The sequence below is a fragment of the Pleurodeles waltl genome, chromosome 11, assembly GCF_031143425.1.
Source record: "Pleurodeles waltl isolate 20211129_DDA chromosome 11, aPleWal1.hap1.20221129, whole genome shotgun sequence".
NCBI lineage: Eukaryota > Metazoa > Chordata > Amphibia > Caudata > Salamandridae > Pleurodeles > Pleurodeles waltl.
The window spans coordinates 999,446,444-999,465,910 of NC_090450.1; positions in this window are offsets into that span (position 1 = coordinate 999,446,444).

Consider the following 19,467-nt stretch of genomic DNA (forward strand, 5'->3'; position numbering starts at 1 on the left):
GCACTTATGGCCTTATCCTGTACTCTAAGCATATTAATTAACAGTTCTAAGGAAGGATTCTTCCCTACACTCAAACCTCTCTCTATGCAGAGACTCCTTGCTCCTTTCCAGCTAAGGTGATCATATGCAAGTTTGGACAGTTCAACTTTTTGGCCTGTGCCAGACATTTTTAGAGAGAGTTAAAGTGATAGACAAAGAGAAAAAAGTTTTCAGAACTTTTTGGAAAGACAGAAAAAAACTTTTTAAACTTTTAAGAACTTTTTGAAAGTTTAGAAGTACTTTTCAGCACTTAGAAAAGAGTGAAAAGAGGAAATGCAAAACTTTTTGGCTATGTGTATATACACTGACCTTGTTTTGTATATTTTTCTCTTATGAAAAGTACAATGACAAGAGTGGTAAGTAGTCTCAAAGCACTTATCCCACCGCTGCACAACCAATGTAGGAGGCTGGACTGGCTTATAGTGAGTACCAAGGGGTACTTGCACCTTGCACCAGGCCCAGTTATCCCTTATTAGTGTATAGGGTGTCTAGCAGCTTAGGCTGATAGATAATGGTAGCTTAGCAGAGCAGCTTAGGCTGAACTAGGAGACGTGTGAAGCTACTACAGTACCACTTAGTGTCATATGCACAATATCATAAGAAAACACAATACACAGTTATACTAAAAATAAAGGTACTTTATTTTTATGACAATATGCCAAAGTATCTTAGAGTGTACCCTCAGTGAGAGGATAGGAAATATACACAAGATATATATACACAATAGCAAAAATATGCAGTATAGTCTTAGAAAACAGTGCAAACAATGTATAGTTACAATAGGATGCAATGGGGAAACATAGGGATAGGGGCAACACAAACCATATACTCCAAAAGTGGAATGCGAACCACGAATGGACCCCAAACCTATGTGACCTTGTAGAGGGTCGCTGGGACTATTAGAAAATAGTGAGAGTTAGCAAAATAACCCTCCCCAAGACCCTGAAAAGTGAGTGCAAAGTGCACCAAAGTTCCCCTAAGGACAAAATAGTCGTGTTAGAGGGAAAATGCAAGGAAAACACAAATCAGCAATGCAACAACGATGGATTCCTGACTGAGGGTACCTGTGGAACAAGGGGACCAAGTCCAAAAGTCACAAGCAGCTCGGAGATGGGCAGATGCCCAAGAAATGCCAGCGGTTGGTGCAAAGAAGCTCTTACTAGGCTGAAGAACTGTGAATACTGCAGGATTGACAAGGGCTAGAGACTTCCCCTTTGGAGGATGGATCCCCCACGCCTTGGAGAGTCGTGAAGAAGTGTTTTCCCGCCGGATGGACGCCAACAAGCCTTGCTACACGCAAATCGTGCGTTTGGCGTTTTTGGACGCTGCTGGGGCCCAGGAGGGACCAGGAGGTCGCAAATTGGACCTACAGAGAGAGGGGACGTCGAGCAAGACAAGGAGCCCTCCCTGAAGCAGGTAGCACCCGGAGAAGTGCCAGAAACAGGCACTACGAGGATGCGTGAAACGGTGCTCGCCGAAGTTGCACAAAGGAGTCCCACGTCGCCGGAGACCAACTTAGAAAGTCGTGCAATGCAGGTTAGAGTGCCGTGGACCCAGGCTTGGCTTTGCATGAAGGATTTCCGCCGGAAGTGCACAGGGGCCGGAGTAGCTTGCAAAGTCGCGGTTCCCAGCAATGCAGCCCAGCGAGGTGAGGCAAGGACTTACCTCCACCAAACTTGGGCTGAAGAGTCACTGGACTGTGGGGGACACTTGGACGGTGTCGCTGGATTCGAGGGACCTCGCTCGTCGTGCTGAGAGGAGACCCAAGGGACTGGTAATGCAGCTCTTTGGTGCCTGCGGTTGCAGGGGGAAGATTCCGTCGACCCACGGGAGATTTCTTCGGAGCTTCTGGTGCAGAGAGGAGGCAGACTACCCCCACAGCATGCACAAGCAGGAAAACAGTCGAGAAGGCGGCAGGATCAGCGTTACAGAGTTGCAGTAGTCGTCTTTGCTACTATGTTGCAGGTTTGCAGGCTTCCAGCGCGGTCAGCGGTCGATTCCTTATCAGAAGGTGAAGAGGGAGATGCAGAGGAACTCGGCTGAGCTCATGCATTCGTTATCTAAAGTTTCCCCAGAGACAGAGACCCTAAATAGCCAGAAAAGAGGGTTTGGCTACCTAGGAGAGAGGAAAGGCTACTAACACCTGAAGGAGCCTATCACAAGGAGTCTCTGACGTCACCTGGTGGCACTGGCCACTCAGAGCAGTCCAGTGTGCCAGCAGCACCTCTGTTTCCAAGATGGCAGAGGTCTGGAGCACACTGGAGGAGCTCTGGACACCTCCCAGGGGAGGTGCAGGTCAGGGGAGTGGTCACTCCCCTTTCCTTTGTCCAGTTTCGCGCCAGAGCAGGGGCTAAGGGGTCCCTGAACCGGTGTAGACTGGCTTATGCAGAATTGGGCACATCTGTGCCCAACAAAGCATTTCCAGAGGCTGGGGGAGGCTACTCCTCCCCTGCCTTCACACCATTTTCCAAAGGGAGAGGGTGTCACACCCTCTCTCAGAGGAAGTTCTTTGTTCTGCCATCCTGGGCCAGGCCTGGCTGGACCCCAGGAGGGCAGCTGCCTGTCTGAGGGGTTGGCAGCAGCAGCAGCTGCAGAGAAACCCCAGGAAGGGCAGTCTGGCAGTACCAGGGTCTGTGCTACAGACCACTGGGATCATGGAATTGTACCAACAATGCCAGGATGGCATAGAGGGGGCAATTCCATGATCATAGACATGTTACATGGCCATATTCGGAGTTACCATGGTGAAGCTACATATAGGTAGTGACCTATATGTAGTGCACGCGTGTAATGGTGTCCCCGCACTCACAAAGTTCAGTGAATTGGCTCTGAACAATGTGGGGGCACCTTGGCTAGTGCCAGGGTGCCCTCACACTAAGTAACTTTGCACCTAACCTCTACCAGGTAAAGGTTAGACATATAGGTGACTTATAAGTTACTTAAGTGCAGTGTAAAATGGCTGTGAAATAACGTGGACGTTATTTCACTCAGGCTGCAGTGGCAGGCCTGTGTAAGAATTGTCAGAGCTCCCTATGGGTGGCAAAAGAAATGCTGCAGCCCATAGGGATCTCCTGGAACCCCAATACCCTGGGTACCTCAGTACTATATACTAGGGAATTATAAGGGTGTTCCAGTAGCCAATGTAAATTGGTAAAAATAGTCACTAGCCTGTCAGTGACAATTTAGAAAGAAATGAGAGAGCATAACCACTGAGGTTCTGATTAGCAGAGCCTCAGTGAGACAGTTAGTCACTACACAGGTAACACATTCAGGCACACTTATGAGCACTGGGGCCCTGGGTTACCAGGGTCCCAGTGACACATACAACTAAAACAACATATATACAGTGAAAAACTGGGGGTAACATGCCAGGCAAGATGGTACTTTCCTACACCGCCGCTTTATCACCGACCGCCAGGGTTAGAATCACCCCCTATGTACTGATAGTCTGTCAAATACAATGGCAATATTATACCCACTTGAATGTTAGTTCTCTGAGTCCATGGAAAAACATTAAGGCCCTAATTTATACTTTTTTGCGCCGTATTTGCGTAATTGTTTGGTGCAAAAGTGGCAAACTTACTAAATAATTGAATTTTGTAAGTTTACGCCGCTTTTGCATAAAAAAATGATGCAAATGCAGGCAAAAAAAGTATAAATCAGGGCCTAATTTGTTTAGGATGAAAATCCTCATCCACCCAAAGGTGGCATGCTTCATCCTCGGGTTCCTTGAAGCTTTAGGTGTGGGCTACGACTCACCTTGAGAAGAGGAGCTCTTTGGGTGAGTAGACCCCGCTGTGATCTAAGGGTACGTGTGTATGGTGCATAGTACAAAAATGGAAACAAAACTAAACTAAAACTACCACTTGATGGAATTAAATCTAATTTTGTTGTGCCCTAAGGGGTAGGGTTAAAAGCAAAGAGTTTAACCTGCAACCCACTTGTTGATTCAATTGTAGCTCACACCACAAGCTCTGGATTTGGTATGTATCTAAAAACCCTCTGATTAAGTATGTTACTGAAGGGAGTGGGAGGGTTTTTTGTCCTAAATAAATGGATGCTTTTTCAGTGACTCAATAATGTTCAGGCTGGCCAGTGCTTAATTTGTGAAAGAAAGAGTGCTGTGCCCAAATCTCTGTTAAAAATCTGGCATTTGGTTCAATTAAACATTGTTGTACCTAATACTAAAGCTGGTATTCATTAATCCACTTCCAGAGACTTCTTTATCTCACTCTTGCAGGCTCTTACTTCCTCCCTCAGTGAGGTTTTTTTCCATCTTTCCCTTCCTCCTTCTTTCCCATCTGTGTGTTTCTCCCTCCCTTACACTTGCAAAGCAGAGAAAGTGGCAGTTCCCAAAAACAGAGTTGGTGGCCCCTACTGGCAACCACCAGATCAAATTGAACACTAAGGCTGGCATAATATTACCACCGTGTGTGATAGGTGATAAGTCCCTCGGACTGCCATAAGCTAAGTATGAGAGAGGAAGGTAGCAGGTTGTGGTCATTACCACTGACTTTTCCACACTCGACAGGCAAAACTAACAGCGTGTCCCACCCCACCGGTGTCGCCTGACAATGGGACAGCGGAGAAAGGTGAAATGGAGCACTCGCCGTGCAGCAGGTTTTCAATATGCCCCCGCCCTTAGAAGCTCCAGGCTTCTTTGGAAACTGTGTGAAAACGTGTTTCATCAACGTCAGGGCATGAACTGAAGCAGCACATTCGCATGACTTGTCATTCAGAAGATATCCCTTCTTAATGAATGAGGAAAAGCAACATTAAAAAGAATCACAGATTTCTTGGGCGGTTGAAGTAAAAGATGATAAAAAAGATCAACACAATAATGTTTCAACTGAGAAGAGTAAAAAAACAGGTTAACCTTCTAATCTAGTGGTGACTGTAGTTTAAAAGCCACTTGGTTAATGGCATGAATGATCTTGAAAGGACCCTAGAATCGAGGCTTGAACTTGTTCAAAGAAATATGAGTAGGCAAAAAATTCAAAGGTAACCATACCTTATCTCTGATGATGTAGGAAGGAGAAGGAGGATTCCATCTGTTTCTTAGAGTTGTGTAGTTGCGTAGGTTTGAGAAAACCTTGCACCGGATAGCATGTAACTGCCACACAAAGCTGGCAGGAGCATGAAACAAGGGCGAGACAACGTACCCTGAAGAAAATGTCCTAAGATGAAGACCTTGGAGACAAAAAAAGTGATTTCAGGGTAGCATTGTGGAGGGAGTGATTGTAGGAAAACTCCCTACTGCCAGAAAGAAAGACCATTCACTTTGAGTAGAGCTACAAAAGCAATGAAAATATTCCTCAAGTTTGTGATTAAAGTGTTCAGTTTGGCCTTTGGACTGAGGATGGAAACCAGAACACAGGGTTGCATCAATCTGAAGAGAGTTGCAGAAGGATTTCCAAAAGTGAAAGACATACTGGGACCTCGATCCAAAATGATGTCATGAGGCAGGCCATGTAAACCAAAGATTTCTTTAAAAAAATGTATCCTTGATTCTTAGCACAAGGTAAGCCCTTCAAGGCAGTAAAGTGACCCATTTTTAAAAAGGAATCAGCAATTACCATGATTACCTGTCCCTGAAAGAATAACTTTCCATACTTATGAAGAACTCCATGCAATGTTCTCCAATCTTCATTAGATAGTTTTGAATAACGAGTCTGTACCCTTTCCAGATTAGATTGTACCAGGCCGATTATCGTCTGAGAGGGAAGTATATTTTGGTAATAAATTGGAGTTGACTCAGGATTTTTTGAGAAAGGCATCCACAAGAATACTCTTTGTCCCAGGAATGTAAGTTATCATGAAGTTGACTTAAGTAAATAAGTATGCCCATCGTGCTTGATGACTATTTCGACATTGCATAGTTATCAGTCTGGATCAAAAATGGCGTGAGATGGGAGCTTGACTAAAAGTTTGCTTTGGTTTATTAAATGTTTCATTGGTGCATGATTCCCACTGAAAACCTTGGGTGACATTCTCGCTCTTTAAATATGAATAAAATTACTTATTAGAAAGGCAAAGTTATTACAAAATTGTAAGCAAAAGTTGGAAAGGCCGAGAAAACTTGGAGTGATTTTGTTATTTTAGGAGACCAGTCACTCTGGAATGTTTGACACTTTTTTAGGAGCCCTTAAAATTTCTTGACTGTTTATTCGAGAAACCCAAATCCTTGACCTCGGCTTGATGAAACACACATTTTTCTGTTTTGAGGAAAACTTGATTCTTATGAACTCTATTACTAGCCAACCAGGGAAACAACCTTTTTCAGGTTTTCTGAATTAAAATAAATCTAAGTAGAGGAACACAAATTGATTCAAAAAGTCTGAGAAGATTTTATCAATTAATCTTTAAAAAACAGCTGGAGCATTACTTAAATCAAAGGCATACCTTTATATTTGTAATACCCCAGAAAGGTAAAAAAAACAGTCTTCTATTAATTCACCCTCCTAGATACGTAAAAGATGATAGATGTCAAGCAAATCTACTTTACTTGAAAGCTGTCATCCTCTTACTGACTCTAAGACATCTTTAATTAGAGGGAATAGTGATGTTTGATTGTGACTTTATTCAGTCAAGTATAGTCTATTAGGGGACTTAACTCAGTAGATATTTTGGGTACAAAAACCATTGAGGCACCTACAGAAGAGGCTGAATGAACAATGAGGCTAGTACATACATCTTTCTCCATGTATCCATTTTACCACTTTCTCCGATTCTGAAACTGAATAAGTTCTTCTGACAAGAGTAGTAGGCCCATGTTCAATTGGAATAGAACTATCAAATGTCCTGTGAGGCGGTAGGCACAGTTCTTCAGGTTTTTCGAACATGTCAGAAAAGTGAAACTACATTGCTGGAATTCCTGGAAGGGTATTGACTGCCTTGGAGTGAACGTGATGGTTTTGTTTGAGTTCTTTAGGAGCCCAACAGTCCTCAGATGGATAAATGTGACTGGGACATCATTTGAACAACAAAAAATAGTGCAAGTCTCCCAACTGATATGGGAATTATGACTTATTAGCCACAGTACTCTTAAAACTGTGGCATAATTAGGGGTAGCAATTAAGTCAAAAGGAACAATTTGTTTGGTGTGTTCCAAAAGATATTATCAGAGGAACGGTCAATTCTCTCACTGGTCATAAGGTCTGTGGAGTTCATCTTCTGTTTGACCCAGTTTGGGAGTTTCCTTTATTAAATGGGGTATGTTCTGCTTCGTAGCCCAGTACTTGTCAAAGTACAAACCACTGACCCCACTATCTAGAAGGGCTGAGATGTTAATTGAGTTCCTTTAGGCAACTCAAGCTGAAATGGCATGAGAAACAAGAACAATGGGAATCCCCCAAACCTCTAATGAAAAAGACTTGAAGGACCTGTGTCCTTTTCATTTTCTCAAAGGATGGGGTTTGGAATTTCCCGTAGGCCACTGTGGTCGAAGGGACAGGTTCAGATTAGGTGTTCTGAGGAACCACAGTACATACTGAGACCATTTCTAAGAAAGCATACACATTCGATCTCTGAGAAGGAACTTCAAGCAGACTCCACTGGACGAGACTAGAGATTCTTCAGGTACGGCTTCAGTTCTAACTAAGGATTCCCACTGCTAGCCTTGTTCAAACCTACGCCTTTCACAGCAACGTTTTTCAGGCAATGCTCAAACATTAAACACCTTGATTTACCAACTCAGAGAATAAAGTTGCTCAGGGAAAATTAATCAATATATCCCTAATGTCTTTGTTAGACCTGACAGCCCTAGGGTGGTCACTCCTAACTTTTTGACTGCCTCCCTCCACTTTTTGACACTGTTGTTGCTGGCTTTAGGATTCTGCATGCTTTACCATTGCTAACCAGTGCTAAAGTGCATATGATCTCTCTTTAAAACATGGTGACATTGGCTCATACCCAATTAGCATATTTAACTTACTTGTAAGTCCCTAGTAAAGTGCACTACATGTGCCCAGGGCCTGTGAATTAAATGCTACTAGTGTGCCTGCAGCACTGATTGTGCCACCCACATAAGTAGCCCCTTAACTATGTCTCAGGCCTGCCATTGCAAGGCCTGTGTGTGCAGTTTCACTGACACTTTGACTTGGCATGTACAAGTACTTGCCAAGCCTTAAACTCCCCTTTTTCTATATATACGCCACCCCTAAGGAAGGCCCTGGATAATCCACAGGGCAGGGTGCTATGTAGGTAAAAGGCAGGACATATACCAGTGTTTTATCTGTCCTGATAGTTGAAAACCCCTAAAATTGTTTTCCACTGCTATGAGGCCTGCTCCTTTCATAAGCTAATATTAGGGCTACCCTCATATACTGTTTGAGTGGTAGAAACTCCTTATGCAGCGAAAATCAATGCACAGCCTGCCGAAACTGATGCACAGCCTGCCTAGTGGTGAAAGAATCACTGCATTGCCAAGCCGGAACGACACAGCCCGACTTCCTCTGAGAGGAATTGATGCAGCGCCTGCCGTGCGACTTAAACTCTGACGCATCCCCCACTGGGTCGACTCAGCACCTGTAACTTGTTCCCTGCACGCCCAGGATTTCCATGCATCGTCCCTGGGAGTCAAAAGACCCCGCATTGCAAAGAGTACTCAAGCCTGCACACCGGAAATTCAACGCTAAGTCCTTGCCGCATGGTAAAGAACCAACGCCTCATCTATGTGCACCCATAAATCCAGCGCATATCCTTCGTTTTCCACATATCTCCTCCTCTGCGGTCTCCGTGCGTGTAATTCTGACGCATACCAGGTACTTTGTTCTGCAAGAGACACTTGTTAGCTTTTTAAAGACTTACAACTCTTCTTATCATTACAAAAGTGATATTTCAACTTGTACTTATCAAATCTTGATTGTTTTGACCTTATTTCATTCAGATAAATATTCTATATTTTTCTAAACTAGTGTGGTGTATTTTTGTGGTGGTTTCACTGTGTTATTGCATGATTTATTGAACAAATACTTTACACATTGCCTTCTAAGTTAAGCCTGACTACTCAGTGCCAAGCAACCCGAGGGTGGGCACAGGATAATTTGGATTGTGTGTGACTTACCCTGACTAGGATTGTGATCCCTATTAGGACAGGGGTGTATACCCCTGCCAACTAGAGATCCCATGTCTAGCAGTCTTCTTTTAACCCTCTAAGAAAAAGGATCATCAAGGTCTGTTCAACCCACATAGTCTCAGCAGCCAGTTGACTAAATTGGGTTATAGAAGACAAGACATTGGCCCTCATTACAACCCTGGCGGTCAGTGTTAAAGCGGCGGTAAGACCGCCAACAGGCCAGCGGTAAAAAAAAGGGAATTATGACCGCGGCAGAACCGCCAACATAGACAGCCACGTTAACACTCCGACCGCCATGGCGGTACAAACAAACAGCATGGCGGTCACCGCCAACAGACAGGCGGAAGATAATGTACCGCCCACACCATTATGAGAGGCCAATTCGCCACCTTTTCCGGGGTGGATTCAACGCAAACAAAAACACGGCGGAAACAGGACTTGGAAGGGAAAACTCTCACCTCTACACACCCCACGAGGAACCAGGACGCCATGGAGCCGGAACTCCATATTCTACCTGCGATTGTCTTCCTGCTCCTCTACCAGGAGCACGACCGACGGCGGTGACGACCACGGTGAGTACTGCACCTACGACACAGGGGAGGGGGGAGGGAAAAGAGAGTGAAACACACACGCAACCCCCCCACCCTCACACACAACAACACAAGCACCAATACATGCTGAAACATTACATTTACACCCTCCAACTCCCCCCCCGGAAGAACGCAATGACAAAAGGAAATGAGGTGAACGATTGTAATCAGGAAAAATCCATTAATCAAAAATATATATACACTATTAACAAATATGTACACCAAGAATTCAAGTCCATGTACTGCACCTACATAGTCCGTGGACCACTGGGCCCAAAATGCATGGGCGAGGCCCACACTCAACCCGATCCAAACAGAGAGAACACTGCAGGGGCATCAGATCGAAATAAAACAGGCACCTCAGGGGGAAGGGAAGGTGGGGGCACCTCAGCTGGATGAGTGCATGACGCCAGCTCCAAGAGGGGGCTCCATGCCCATTGATGTATCCTGGGGAGTGCAAAGCCACAGTCTCTCAAGTCTCTTCAGTGGGTGGTTTGCCCACTGCTTTATCCTGGGGAGTGCAAAGCCACAGCCTCTCAAGTCTCTCCAGTGGGTGGGTTGCCCACTGCTTTATCCTGGGGAGTGCAAAGCCACAGTCTCTCAAGTCTCTCCAGTGGGTGCTTTGCCCACTGCTTTATCCTGGGGAGTGCAAAGCCACAGTCTCTCAAGTCTATTCAGTGGGTGGTTTGCCCACTGCTTTATCCTGGGGAGTGCAAAGCCACAGTCTCTCAAGTCTCTTCAGTGGGTGGTTTGTCCACTGCTTTATCCTGGGGAGTGCAAAGCCACAGTCTCTCAAGTGGATAACAGTCTCCACTGGTTCTGGAGGGGGCTTTGTGTCCAGAGTGCTTCATCCTGCCAAGGACAGAGGTAGTGGATGTCATTCTCCACTGGTTCTGGAGGGGGCTTTGTGCCCAGAGTGCTTAATCCTGCCAAGGATAGAGGTAGTGGATGTCATTCTCCACTGGTTCTGGAGGGGGCTTTGTGCCCAGAGTGCTTCATCCTGCCAAGGACTGGGGTAGTGGATCTGACAATTCAGTGTGTAATTTAAGTGCAAATTAGTGGAGGGGGTTTTAAAATGGTCAGGGGTGATGGTGGAGGAATGTCCATGGCAGAGTCCAGTCTATTTGTCTCACAGGTGCATTGTCCAAAGGGGCATAGGAAGTGGAGCTAGGGCAGTTTAAGGATGGACAGGGTGACAAAGTGGGACAGAGGATGACAATCAGGGTGGTCTCATTTCTTGGCGGGGGTCTTGGCATTGTTCTCTGTCTTTGTCCTGGATCTCAGGGACCACTTGCAGGGTGGATCCCATCTGCAGGGGGTGGGGTGCTGGTGTCGTGGTCCTCTGGCGGTACCTCCTGTCCACTAGCGCCGGTGGAGGTGGTGGGCAGTTCATCGTCCAGGCTAGTGACAGGGGGCCCTTGTTGTGCCACAGTGTCCCTCTTGGTGTTCTCGAGGTCCTTCATCACCCCTACAATGGTGCCCAGGGTGGTATTGATGGATTTGAGTTCCTCCCTGAACCCCAAATACTGTTCCTCCTCCAGCCGCTGGGTCTCTTGAAACTTGGCCAGTACCGTTGCCATCGTCTCCTGGGAATGATGGTAGGCTCCCATGATGTTGGAGAGGGCCTCGTGGAGAGTGGGTTCCCTGGACCTGTCCTCCCCCTGTCGCACAGCAGCCCTCCCCGTTCCCCTGTTTTCCTGGGCCTCTGTCCCCTGAACCGCGTGCCCACTACCACTGCCCCCAGGTCCCTGCTGTTCTTGGGGTGGTGGGTTAGCCTGGGTTCCCTGTAGTGGTGGACACACTGCTGCTTGACGTGTCCTGGAGACAGAGGTATCAAATCAAATCATTAACATTTATAAAGCGCGCTACTCACCCGTGTGGGTCTCAAGGCGCTAGGGGGAAGGGGGGGTTACTGCTGCTCGAAAAGCCAGGTTTTGAGGAGTCTCCGGAATGCGGAGTGGTCCTGGGTGGTCCTGAGGCTGGTGGGGAGGGTGTTCCAGGTCTTGGCTGCCAGGAAGGAGAAGGACCTCCCACCCGCCGCGGAGCGGCGGATGCGAGGGACGGCAGCGAGCGCGAGGCCAGAGGAACGGAGGAGACGGGTGGGGGCGTAGAAGCTGAGGCGACGGTTGAGGTATTCCGGTCCCTTGTTGTGGAGGGCTTTGTGTGCGTGGGTGAGAAGTCGGAAGGTGATCCTTTTGCTGACTGGGAGCCAATGCAGGTGTCTCTGGTGTGCAGAGATGTGGCTGTTGCGGGGTACGTCGAGGATGAGGCGGGCCGAGGCGTTTTGAATACGTTGCAGGCGTTTTGGGAGTTTAGCGGTGGTCCCAGCATAGAGGGTGTTGCCGTAGTCCAGGCGGCTTGTGACGAGGGCGTGGGTCACGGTTTTTCTAGTGTCGGTGGGGATCCAGCGGAAGATCTTGCGGAGCTTGCGGAGGGTGAGGAAGCAGGCGGAGGACACGGCGTTGACTTGCTTGGTCATGGTGAGAAGAGGGTCCAATATGAAGCCAAGGTTGCGGGAGTGGTCTGAGGGGGTCGGTGCGGTGCCGAGGGCCGTGGGCCACCAGGAGTCGTCCCAAGCGGACGGGGTGTTGCCGAGGATGAGGACTTCCGTTTTGTCAGAGTTCAGCTTTAGGCGGCTGAGCCTCATCCAATCTGCGACGTCCTTCATGCCCTCTTGAAGGTTTGTCTTGGCGCTGGCGGGGTCCTTGGTGAGGGAGAGTATAAGTTGGGTGTCGTCGGCGTAGGAGGTGATGATGATGTCGTGCTTGCGTACGATGTCGGCGAGGGGGCTCATGTAGACATTGAAGAGTGTCGGGCTGAGCGATGAGCCTTGAGGTACGCCGCAGATGATCTCGGTGGGGTCTGAGCGAAACGGTGGGAGGTAAACTCTTTGAGATCGGTTTGAGAGGAAGGAGGCAATCCAGTCCAGGGCCTGGCCTTGGATGCCGTTGGAGAGGAGGCGGGTTATTAGGGTGCGGTGACAGACGGTGTCGAAGGCAGCCGAGAGGTCGAGGAGGATGAGGGCGACTGTTTCACCATTGTCCATCAGGGTTCTGATGTCGTCTGTGACTGAGATGAGAGCGGTTTCAGTGCTGTGGTTGGTTCGGAATCCGGTTTGTGAAGGGTCGAGCAGGTTGTTGTCTTCCAGGAAGGTGGTAAGCTGTTTGTTGACGGTCTTCTCTATTACCTTGGCAGGGAAGGGGAGGAGCGAGATGGGGCGGAAGTTTTTCAGGTCGCTAGGGTCAGCCGTAGGTTTCTTTAGTAGGGCGTTGACTTCGGCGTGTTTCCAGCTTTCGGGGAAGGTAGCAGAAGAAAAAGAAGAGTTGATGACGGCCTGGAAGTGCGGGGCGATGATGTCGTCGGCTTTATTGAAGATGAAGTGAGGGCAGGGGTCCGATGGGGCGCCGGAGTGGATAGAGTTTATGGTGGTTTTGGTTTCTTCAGTGTTGATGTGGGTCCAGTCGTTGAGGGTGATGGCCGGGAGTGTGGGTTCGGTGATGCTTGGTTGGGTCTGGTGTCCGAAGCTGTCGTGGAGGTAGCTGATCTTGCGATGGAAGAAGGTGGCGAGGTATGAGCCCGCTGGGTGGGTGCTGTGCTGGTGTTTCCTGAGGGGGGAGGCTCTGTGGTGGCCTGTGACTGTGTGAGGGGAACCGACTGTCCCGAGGTCCCAGATGGACCGGGCTGGTCATCTAGATCCAGTTGGACAGAGCAGCTGTCATCACTGTGGGCCTCTTCTGTGGGTGGAGTGGACATGTCTGGAACCTCCTGTCCGGTGACGTTGGGTAAGGGTCCTGTAGGGGTGTAAAGGCATGATTATTGCATCTGTGTGTGTTATGGTGTGCAATGGGTGGGTGACCCTGTACCCCAGTGCTTCCATTCCTGTGTAGGACCTTGTGTGATAATTGTTTAGGGGTCTGTGTGGGTATGTGTAGTGGACATGCACTGGTGATGGGTGTCCATGCTTTGTTGTTGCATGCAGGGCTTGGTGTTGGGATGTGTGGTTTGTGATAGTGGGACATATGTGAGGAGTTGGAGTGATGGGGTGAGGGTGGGGGTATGTGATAGTATGCAGGTAGGGTGGGGGATGAAGTAGTTAAAGATTTAACATACCAGAGTCCATTCCTCCAGCTACTCCTGCGAGGCCCTCAGGATGCAGTATAGCCAAGACCTGCTCCTCCAATGTTGTTAGTTGTGGGGGAGGAGGTGGGGGTCCGCCGCCAGTCATCTGAACTGCAATGTGGTGTCTTGAGACCACAGAACTCACCTTCCCCCGTAGGTCGTTCCACCTCTTCCTGATGTCATCCCGTCTTCTTGGGTGCTGTCCCACTGCGTTGACCCTGTCCACGATTCTGCGCCGTAGATCCATCTTCCTAGCTATGGTGGTGTGCTGCACCTGGGATCCGAATAGCTGTGGCTCTACCCGGATGATTTCCTCCACCATGACCCTGAGCTCCTCCTCAGAAAACCTGGGGTGTATTTGCGGTGCCATGGGATGGTGTGGGTGATGTGTGGGTGGTGTGTGTTGTGATGTGTGGGGTGATGTTTAGGGGTGTGTGGTGTTTTGTGCGTGGATGTGTATGTGTGGTAGTGTTGTGTGCCTCAGTATGCTGGTGTTGTCTTTGCTTTGCTGTCTCTCTGGCCTTCTTCAAATTTTTGGGTAGTAAGGGTTTGTGGGTAATGTGGGGGTGTGTTTTATATTGTATTGGGTGTGTGGGAGTGCTGTGTGTATGTGTATCAGGTGTGTGTATTTAGATTTGTCCAATGTGGTAGTGTTTTGTAAATGTGTGTGTATTTTGAGCGTGGTGGTGTGCACCGCCAATAGAATACCACGGTTGAAAGACCGCCGCGTGGATTCGTGGGTCGTGATAGTGTGGGCGTATTTCTGTTGGCGTGACGGTGGAGGTTTTTTTATCGCAAGTTTATCACTGACCTTTGGTGTGGCGGACTTGTGTGGGTGTCTAGATTTTGGTGGTTTCTGAGCTGTGAGTCGTAATAGCTGTGGCGGAATTCCGCGACCGTGGCGGTGTGTTGGCGGTCTTCTGCATGGCGGTAAGCGGCATTTACCTCCGATGGTGTAATGAGGGCCACTGTGCCCACCTTGGTTACTTTCACAAAGAGCCTCTTCTGTCAAAAACTTTAGATCTGGCCTCTCAAAAAAATTTTTAAAAGCAGCAACAAAGGTGGCAACATTGGAGAGGTTAGAATTTTCAATGGTTAACAAAGGGGTCACCCACGCAAATGTTGGTCCTGACATTCACTGTTCAGGTAGGTGACCCTGGCTCGATAACAGGAATACATTCAAAGAGTTCAGAAACTCCTAATTTATTTGTGTCTCCAGAAAAACGAAGGGTGACATGGGAGAGTATCGGAACTTCTCAGGCTGTAGTTGTGAGGGTCTGACCTAGTGCAAGGGTCTTATCTGACAACTGTTGCAATACTTGTGTTTGTTGTTAAACAGTGTGAACTAATGCTAGCACTTGTTCCATCTGAATTTCTTGGGCCACTGCTTGATCTTGGTCCTTATCTTCTAGCTCAACTCTGGGTAATTGGTGTCATAATTGGTCTTCAATGTGTTTGACTGCCAGAGGTAAGCGCAAGCCTTTCAGGTAGCTACTTTGATGCTAATGCTTATAAGTGCCTAGCAGGAAAGTGCCCTGCAGAAAAAGTCCCAAAGGATTAAAAACCTAGGAGAAAAAAACCTTCAAGCTGCAGATGGGGTTTCTGGAAGCCACAAGGACTTGACTGCAGGAATTTGTTGATTTGGGGGGAAACTAACTCTGGAGTGACATGGAGGTGAAGAAATTACAAAAATGCAAAAGACTGAGTATTATTCAAACTGGAGAGTGGAACACAATAAAGTAAACCACTCAAAGTGTTGTGGCACAAGGAGCCGAACTCTTCTTCTTTTGTATACTGAAAACAGCAAATTACATCGACCAACAATTCTTCCATGAAAGATTGGGAACATTCTAAAGAGTGGTGGTAATTCACCAATAATACACAAGGAAATCAACATACTTGAGCCTCCTATACTTTGCAATAATTGACTTATTTCTGCATTTTACTCTTTTACTATACAGCATAAATGTATACTTGAGCTTCCCCTTCCTTGCAATAACAGTTCTTTTTAGTATTTTAACGTTTTAACAAATGTATCAGTTTTATCAGTTTGGTACAAATGTTTTATTTAACCAAGCACTTACATAAATAAATTTGAACTTGAACAGTGGCAGGAATGTTGGATTGGGCTAGATATCCTTTCCCGACTGAGATACCCTATGAAGAGACCAGATGGCAGCAAAGAGAGGGCTGGCTGCATTCTGAAAATGGAGATCCCTCACAGGTAAGAGAACCAGTGGCTAGGACTGACTAGGCAAACTGGCCACTGTATGGTAAGTGCGATGCAGGAGGGCAGTGGGCTGTGGTCATTACTGCTGACTAACCCGCAATCAGCAAGAAAAACTAACAGCACATCAGATCCACCCAATGAAGAGGCAGTAGAGCAAGGCGGGTGGGGGTGGTTGCACAGCAGCATCATTACAACCCCAGGTGTTTAATAATTTACACTATAGACTTCCAAATCTTTGCATACATGCATATGCACATATTGGGACTTCCACCATATTTCAACTAGCTTCAGTATAGACCTATCACCCTTTTGTGTACCTTCAACCTCACACAAGACATGACATAGTGTAAATGACGTCTTCCCCCTCCTAACAGTAGTTTTTTGCATTATTAGACAAAACATGTCGCAAAACATTGAGGAGACTCACATGTATGCTCACATGGAGTCAAGTCTGCCACCTCAAACTCACACGGATGCTCTGTACAAGAAGTTAGCTACCTCATCTGAAAAGTTAAAAAATGTAGGAAGCAAGCAGTCTCTCAAATCCCTGAACCTCAACATCTCACCCAGTATGTGAGAGGGCATACCCACAGTGCAGACGCACTGCCAATCTTATCAGCCTGGAGTCAAATTGTCTTCTGACTTGGACTGATTACCTAGCATTCAGTGTTCGCTTTCCCCAAACCTTATCCACTCCCACATCTTCACTTCCACCAAAGAAACTCTGATCTTGGAGAGTGATGACAAAGTACAACCTAGAAATTGCAGTCTTCTACTCACCTTCCTTGTCTACCTCGGGCAGCTCTATCTTGTTTTACTCCTTCAAGCCTAGCCAGGTTCTACCAATCGCCCATGCCCGCCCTTGATTTTCAACTTTGCGCAGGTCACTTTTCACCCTGTTTTCACTTCTTTCTTCAACTTCTCTCTCACTTCTGCCACCTATCCTATAAGCTGGAAGCAACCCAAAGTCCTTCCGCTCCTGAAAAAACCTTTTGCGGACCCAAACAATTCAGACATGGCATTGGAGTCAGGCTGTAAGGCACAAAGAGCAGTAAGTACAGAGAAATGCCTAGTTTTTAAATGTGGCATTCCTGAAATAGTAATGTTAAATCCAACTTCACAGTAAGCAGGATTTCTCACTACCAGTCCAACCATACCAAACATAAAAATGCCACTCCACTAAGATCAGAAATCACCACTTAAAAGTATATGAGGGATTTTCCAATTCTGGCCTGTGAGAGGAGCAGGCTTCACAGTAGTGAAAAACGACTTAGGGAGTTGTTCACTGCCAGGATATGTAAAACCTATAAGTACCTGTCCTGCCTTCTACTTACAAAGCACCCTGCCCTATGGGTTACCTATGGCCTACCTTAAGGGTGATTTATGTGTAATAAAAAGGGGATTTAAGGCTGGGCAATTAGTTTTGAATACCAATTCGAAGTGGCTGTGAAACTGTGCACACATGCTTTGCAATGGCAGGCCTGAGACATGGTTAAAGGGCTACTTATGTGGGTGAGACAATCAGTGCTGCAGGCCAACTAGTAGCATTTAATTTACAGGCCCTGGGCACATGTAGTGCACTTTACTAGGATCTTATAGGTGAACTAAATATGCTAATTGGGTATGAGCCAATGGTATCGTGTTTAGGGGCTAGAGTGTAAGCACTTAAGAACTGGGTAGCAGTGGTAAAGTGTGCAGAGTTCTAAAACCAGCAAAAACAAGATCAGAAAAATGGAGGAAGGCAGGCAAAAAGTTGAAGGAAGACCACCCTAAGACTGTCAGATCTAGCAGTATGCATTTCGTTCTGTGCTCTGTTCAAGGCAGTTATAATTATCCACAATAGATTACTTAGTATTGCCTCTACAAGAGTACAGAGTCATGGACACACAGTCACGTCAGGCCAGTCCTAAAAAAACAACATGTGTTGTTATAAAAACACCACACAGGAGAAAGGAGGTTAAGGAGGAGATTCCAAGCCAGAGACACCATCTTATGTTGTAAGCCACTTCGTCTGAGCTTTGCTGATATTGGCCTGGTCATGTCAGCTAACCGGGAGGACTTCCAAGCACACCAACAGGCAAGACCCTGCCTCTATCTCAGGTACGGGGATCGGGACTCCTTTCATAGGCCGGGTAGGGCAGAAAAGGCAATCACTGCTACGCGCTCATGTTAGATGCTAGAAGTGTATGTAGAGATTCCTAGACATATGTTCATTCCAGGATGTTGAGACTGTTTATCTGTTTTCATTAATGGTCACAGTTATCACTATTATTTGATTCATTCTCCTAATAATTGCAGCTCATATCTTTTATCATAGAATGCATAATTTCAATAAATACATTGAAACCTGTTCTGCATCTCTTTGTCTGCCTTTGTTTGTGTGAGACTTGTGTCAATGAGAGAAAAGGGCAAGATCTGCCTACCACGACTTCCCTCAGGAGTCAGAGTGTCATGTTTTCTAGGCTGCCACAAATCACCTTACTTCCCAGGATTTGGTGAGGTGCTGCTAGCTAGCCAAAGAAGACAGGCTGACCGTCTTCAGCCAGTGAGGGATTGACTCCGTCACCCACACGTGGTGGTGCTGCCGCCAAAAACTCAGCAGTCTTACCCCTATAGTAAGAGTCCTACACCCTCACCTGCATGACTGCGGCATATGTCTCACTACCTTGGAATTGATTCACTCTTTTATATGAGGCTGCACTCATTATGTATGCATTGGCTCTTTTCAGTTGCCCTCTACTTAAGTCACCTGCAAAGTCTCAGAGGGCTTCTCATTGAGTCTCACCTTGTTCAATGTCTTTGTAGCTTCCCTGGCTGCTAGTATCAGATTTAGAAGGTTTGAAGTCATCTTGTACACTGATACACAGCTAATCACCTCTATTTTGGAGGATCTCCACACTACACAAGCAAACCTCAATGCTTGCATACACAATATCCCAGGCTAGTTACAAGATAATTGCTTTAAACTTAACAGAGATCAAATTAAAGTGGTTCTGTGTGAAGGAAAAATGCTCAGTGGCCCAGAGACTGATGGCCCAGCCAGCTAGTTCTCAACCTGTGCCAGGCTCTTCGGCCAGAAACCTGGGCCTCATATCTGCTAACTAACTTTTGAATCTTATGAAACTCCTGTGGAAAATGTGCTACTGGTTGCCTGTTTCCACCTTTCAAACCATCACTCAGGTCCTCTTTACCAGCAGGAATGATTACAAAAATGCACTTAAGGTTGGCATCTCTCATTATGATCAAGAGGCTTCAGACAGTACAAAATGTGGTGGTCAACTGGCATTTGAATTTTCAGCTCCTGCCTTTACCTCTCACCAGCTTTGAAATATTCACTAGCTCCAGGTTCACAAATACGCAGTTTTCAAATGCCAATGTCATATTGTCAAAGCCCTCCACGACATGGGATCTAG